The sequence below is a fragment of the Micromesistius poutassou genome, assembly GCF_964030765.1.
Source record: "Micromesistius poutassou genome assembly, chromosome: 11".
NCBI lineage: Eukaryota > Metazoa > Chordata > Actinopteri > Gadiformes > Gadidae > Micromesistius > Micromesistius poutassou.
Genome location: NC_140281.1, coordinates 3,178,285 through 3,185,339, shown reverse-complemented (window position 1 = coordinate 3,185,339; position 7,055 = coordinate 3,178,285).

Here is a 7,055-nt window from a genome sequence, read left to right as displayed (position 1 = left end):
CCTTTACTGACAACAACATGTGATGTTTGTATAGCACGTAGAAGTCATTTCTGAGAGCCAAACATGACCAGCATTACATCTGGAGACAAAACATCACTATATTACACATCTGGCGACAAACCATCACTATATTACACATATTTCACCACTAGTTGTTTAATTTCTCACCGCTATTTATTCAATGTCTCAACACTAGAATTATTGAGTTTCACCACTATAGTGATTCACGATATCACCACTACAGTAATTCAGTTTCACCGAACCTGCATTGATCCAATCAAACTCAAACTCTGAATCGTTTCCTCCAACATTTAAATCAAAACATCCCATTGGTTGTCTCCAGAAGAACCCTTTATTTTTTTGTTTGACTTCACACGATTAGAGAAAACAGGGCAAGAGACTAAACGTGTTTAAACCCAACACAAATAAACACTATTGTTGTACATGTCATGATATATCATCCACAGATGTTGCAAGCATTAGTTGTTTGATCTCCCATTAGTGTACATTCGGTGTTACGACACCTTGTTGAGTAGGTTACGCAACCAGTTTGCAACAATGATTCACACATATCACGCAGAAGCATGTTGAGGCCTTGAGTCTTTCAATAGTCACGACACAAGGAGAAGTTCTTCTAGTTAAAAGTTGAAGATCTTTTCTGAGAGCAACCTGAATATGTAGATATTTAATACACAATTGTGCTACATCCTCATGCTCTCATATACACATGATATCTAGTGGTAAATTCATGTAAAAAAAAAACGCACAAATGCCATTGTCTCTCTTCCAACAAGGATTCAGATCTCATCCTTAAAATATTGTTGATATTGAAACACTATATAACTGTAAAATGTGTTTAGAATGTCAACACTTTGTAGATCTTCAAATGAGGCTGCTACAGGGACTTTTTGTTATTAATTTGTCTGTAAGGGAATGATTTCGCAGTGGTCACAGTACAATGTTCCTAACTTGTATTATCACACAGCCGACATCTTCATTTGAACATTGAACATCTGTGATTTGTAATGTAAAGTGTTCATATTAGCAACGGATTGTACTTCAAATAGAGTGCATTGTAAGATAATGGTTAGAGTGAGTTCAAGTCACCCTGGGACTTTTGAAAGCTGTTTAAAGACCTCTATGAGGCCCACCTAGGCACTGATGTCAATATGAAGTATCCAGAGAAGCCGGCTAGACTGAGCTAGCAATTCTTTCTAGATGGCTGGTTCTAACTAGAATGTATAAATCTATGCGTTAAAGATCGATATATATATATATATATTAAAATCCTATCCAATATATAGTTGAATTTGTTTGTATTCAGTGTTTTTACACAATAATTGTCAAGTATTGCTGACTTCACTTCTCTGAGTGTTGGTAATATGTTTCTAAACATATGGACGTTTAGCACACGCTTCATGTTTGTGAAGAGACCTCGCTAATGCTGCTATTAGCACCAATTAGCACCAATTTCACTAATTCTGCAATTAACAACACTTACATCAAAGATTGTAAATCTATAACACTAAGGTAATCTAAGTATATTTTTGCACCCTCATGGTTGCCATGGTGACATCTCCTGCCTAGATCATCCACGTCATGTGGATCACCTCAGATCACTTACAGGTTACCAACACTTGGAGCTACTGTCCTGCCTTGTTACCAATTATTTCTATATTGGAACTGTTCAAATCCTTCAAGACTTCTGTACCCGTGATGATGGGGGAAGAGCTGTTAGACGGGTGGATGGTGTTTGTGTAATGTAATGTTCATGGATGGATGGATGAAGTAATGCTGGATGGATGAGTACTGTTGATGGAGGGATGAATGAGTACTGTTGACGGATGGATATTGTCTCATTGTGTGTCTCGTATCTGTAATGTCCACTCCAACTTTCCTTGTTGTTGAGATGTGTGTTTGACTCTCATAAGCCCAGTCACCCAGCAGTCTGCAGGTAATGGTTACCCTGCATCACATGATCCACATTACTCACTTAAAACTCCTACAGTACAACCACAGGAACATGCTCCAGAACTTCACAGTACTACTGAGTTACATTGTTCACATTATACCTAAAACTACACATAGCACACCAAACACTCTGCACTACCAAACACTACTACAATTATGTCAAAAACATACACAAAAACAACTACAGTAATAAACTTCAGACCCATGCAGGGTTTACTGTTCATGTTAGTAACAAAGTCAATAACTAATCTATCTGAACTGAACACTCCACAACTGAACAAGTCATTTGCTGATCCACATGTATTAAAACAAATACATTCAAACCAAGGTTAAGCTGATTGTAAACTGTGTAATAACAACTGACAAGGAGAGAGAGACTGTGATGATGGCAGGGGTGAGCTGAAGACTAAATGCTGTGTTCTCCTTGTGTCCACAGTGTTGAGTTTCTAGTGGTTCCTTCTAACGAGGGGAGTTGGATGGAGAGTCCTCGCAGGGCCAGAGCTGAGGGACCAGACATCTGGCGGGAGACAAGAGACCATCTGCACGCCACCTTCTTACCAAAACTAACCAACTAACTTATTATCATGATGGAGAATATTCACCCTCACTTTCGACCTTCTCCAACGTTCTCCGGGACATCCTGACAGACTTTGCACTCACTCACTTTGGGAGAAAGAGACTTCCTGTCACATTTCAAAAGACATTACGCGTAGGTCCGTGCTCCATCTTGCAGCAGAATGACGGACTGACCCACTGAGCAACTTCCCCCCATCATTGTAGCATCTCCGCTAACAAACTGTAGCATTTGTTGACTGGGAACTTTTGTTCATTGTCCTCAACAGCGTGGAGGGAGGATTTTATGCATTGGGAGATGTTGGAGATGTAATTCTCCACCTAAACTATTTCATTCACATGTCAAATCGTACATGAGTGACAGAGAAACAGTCTTAACTCTCAGAACTTTCAATGTCCCATAAGATATTTATCCATCAACTTGGTAAAAACAAAACAGACACAACCTACACACAAAGGCCGTATATATATATAAATATAAATAAATAAATAAATAAATAAATAAATAAATAAATAAATAAATAAATAAATAAATAAATAAAAATAAATAAATAAATAAATAAATATATATATATATATATATAAATGCCATCGCGATGCCACACATTTACATTCAATTACCAGTGAGGAGTTTCCTCCTGCTGGTAAAAACCAAGTCTTCCATCCGCTTCCGATACACTACCGTCCAGAAACATAGCCCTCAACTGCACTACCCACCAACCCTCATGTAGCATCTGCACCAAACACAGCCCTGACCGCGCCTGATTTATCACAACATATGCAACTAGAGGAAAAGCCTGGTATTCTCTGTCTCTCATGTGGCGATGAGTATTCTACCTAACTGCCTGATGGTGGACACGGGAGTCTTAATGTTTTCGCTCCACCCTCCCCTTCCCCAGAAATACGCACATGATAGACAATGTCCGACAGCATCGCTCACATCAATCACAAGGAGAAGAGATGAAGGAGACAAAGCTCATAGATCCCAGACCACACGGCAAGAAGGACACTGCCACGTCCTATCAGGAGTCAATCTTCTCAAATGGGCCAATCATGAGAGACGATTCACCTTGACAGGAAGCCTACACTGCCAATGAGGCACAAGAACCCTGAGACACCTACTGCCCCCGTCTCTCTCTTGCCCCCTAGCTGCCAGTGGCTGCTCCCAGAGCTAGTCCAGCCTATGGCGAGGAGATGATGGACGACCAAGGGAAAACCTCCAGGTAGAGGATGCGGAGACCAATGGGACCAAGATCAGAGCTTAACAGGATAAAGGATGTGTACAAAGAGAACATTTATATTTTAATAAACTAAAGGCTGGGATATCTGAGGAAGATTGACAGCAGCACATGAGAAAGAAAAAAACAAAACAAAGAAAAATATGCTAACTTTTGTGATTAACTAAGTTGGCACGTAACATGTGAGGAGGAGGAGGACGTTGAAGGCATAGTAAGAAGTTTCCCTGGAAAGTGGAAGTTTCAACACTCCTGAGTAGGAACAAGACCCTGACACAAAACAAATGATAAAAAGAACAAAAGATAATGCATTTTTCTAACTTTGGTAACCAGCATGACTACACTGCATGCCTGTCTTTCCTGCAAGCCCTTAGTTGAACACAAGGGGTGCTAGAGACACAAAAAATATATACAAAATGAATTTAAAAAAATGTTATATGCAATTAATGTTAAAAAAAAAAAGATTATAAAGAAAGAAGAGCTATATTTTGTTTTGAAAAGTAAACAATGTGAATATTGAAACATGTATGTTTAAACAATGTTTTGTTTAATGAAATCTCTGCTATTACTGCCCCTCATGTTCTCATGTAGACTGTGTTCCGAGTTGTGCTCATTCAATCAAAAGGATCGTCAACCCTTTAGCGCACCATAGCATCCTATAGCTGGGGAGGACACCTGGCGTAGCAGCAGCAGCTACTTCATCCTTTACTCTATCTGCTTTTTCCTTTGGCAATAATGAACAAGCGTTGTCATTTGATTGTAGCACGGCCAGAGGAGGTACGCTAGTCATCTTAGCACCAACCAGTGGGGGGAGGGCTTTGTCCCTGGCCCCTTCCCCTTTCCCGAGTAGTTGGGAGCGGAGGTGAACGTATCCAATCACTGGCCAGTGTCTGGTCGCAGGTGATAACTTATTGGCCAATAGTCAAGAGAGATTTTCGGTTTGCATGGAACCGGCTGTTGTTCCTATCGTGTGTTGAAAGGACTCAGGTGTTGTAGTGATTGCTGTGGACGTCGCTGGTTGGCTGGTATTTTTCTTACTCATCAATTCTAGTATATAATGATAACGTGAACACCTCACAGTGATGCATGCATTGTGACTTGATTGTTGACCTCTGTAGGGGGAAGTAGTTCCCATCGCCCCCCAGGGACTCGTTAAGAGAACACTGTGTCCTAGAGCACATCCGTCTTCCGTGGTGGGCCTACTGCCACCCCGACACCCTGGGGGGGGTGGGCGAGAGTGTGTGAAGGTAGCTCGTCTTGTGCCGTGTTCGTACGTTAGGTGGTAAGGTCCCGCATCCAACCCCCGTCGTACGTTAGGTGGTTCGGTCCTGCATCCAATCCCATCGTCTTGTCTGTCGTCTTGCGAGCTGGCAGCTCACCGCGTCACATGACACAATCATGCAAGCACCCGCCATAGCGACCAAGAGCTTCCAAACTGATGTCACTGAGGTACTTTATAAAGGCTGCCACCGGTGTCCACTTGGCCCAGGCTGTCTCAGCTCGGATCAGTGGTTCCCCATGTTTCAGGTCCAGCCGTCAGGTTCCGGCTGGTCCAGACCTGTCCCTGCTGGTCCAGAGAGTTGCTAGGATCCAAGCTACAGAGGGTGGGGTGTAGGCACGGTAGCAGCTACTGAAGGATTTAGCCGGGTCTTCGCTGGTTGTACAGGCTCTCGTTTTTAGTTTTTATTTGGGATAAAAAAAATGGACCATGGTATTTTCTGTTCCCTTTCAGATTAAAACTAGGATATCAGTTCCAACCTAGAAGGCACTCTCAGAGAGATGTGGATATCTTGGAGGTCTACGGTTTTCTCAGCAGCCTGAGATCCGCATGGCAAAGTGAAGCTACCATCTCACCACTAGTCTGTTGTTGAGTTGGCCATCATGTCATTGTGCCCATGCCACAAACTGGCTCCAGTTCTATGCGTGATACTGCCATTGATTTGAATGACCGACAGTGGCTAAATGCTAAGTCTGTTTTTCATGACGAAGGATCCAACACAGTTGTGATGTATGATCTCTGATTGGTTCCTTACCCTTTGATTAGTGTGCCTGGTTTTTTTAAACCAATTTGTGTGATATTGTGATTTACTTTTGTATGATTGAATGTAAAATCACCACCTTGTTTCCACCAACACACTGCCAGTGTGGGCCCCCATGTGCGCTTAGGGGCCCCGGTTTGAATTGTTTATGTGGAACCATGTGCCCTAGAGACTATTACTAATTCCATTTCCACCTAAATTTATCATGAGGTTGTTGGTTTGGTTATGAATGTGTTTTACGTTTTTAAGAAAAATGGAATACACTGGATGTAGAGGTTACATTCCTGCATAGATAAACATTCCAAATGGTAATAGTGAAACTAAAAGTGCTATTATTCACATGCATTCGTTATTATTGTAAGCATTCCAAAGATACAATGTGTTCTTGTTAACTCACATGCATATACCTGATGTAAAACAGACTTAGTGATTGGTCCATTTTACTGTTGCCATGGAGAATATATATGAGTGTATGTGTGTGTGTATGTTGGGGGGGGGGGGTAAGTGGTCACTGGTGTGTCCGAATGAGACTTATGCCGGATTTTATTTTTGAAATGTTGGATCACAAAGATGACTCATCTAAACTGTATAAAGTATATTTCAACGGAATGTTCATGATCTATCTTTTTATATTTTGAAGAGAAAAAAACTGAAACATATCAATAAAGTGTCACAACTGAACAGATTTGGACTGAAGAGACTTACAATGTATGAATGTCAAAGCTATCTAATGTGAAGCTGAATAGCAGCTGTATTCAGATGTTTTTACAAAGACATTATTCCTTAAAATCATCAAAATGAACATTAAATAAATTAAAAAGTAAATGGAGTGCCGATTTGTCTAACTGTATTTTGTTTACGTGCAGTGTCCAGGAATTAGTCAGTAGTTATTAAACCACCATCTGTATTTAAATAGTAATTACATAACTTAAGGCTGGGTCCTGTGTATGGTTGTATATGGTTGGGCATGGCTTGGTAATGCTAGGTATGGTTGACTAAGGTTGGGTATGGCTAGGTATTGTTGGCTAAGGCTGGGTAAGGCGAGGTATGGTTGACTTGGGCTAGGTTAGGTAGGCATGGTTGACTAAGGTTTGATAAGGCTTGGTATGGTTTAGGAAGGTTTGGTAAGGACGGGTAAGGCTTGGTATGGTAAAGTAAGTTTGGGTAAGGCTGGGTAAAGTTGAGTAAGGTTGGCCTCTGGTTAAGGGCGGGCCCTTGATAAAGCTAGGTCTGGGTA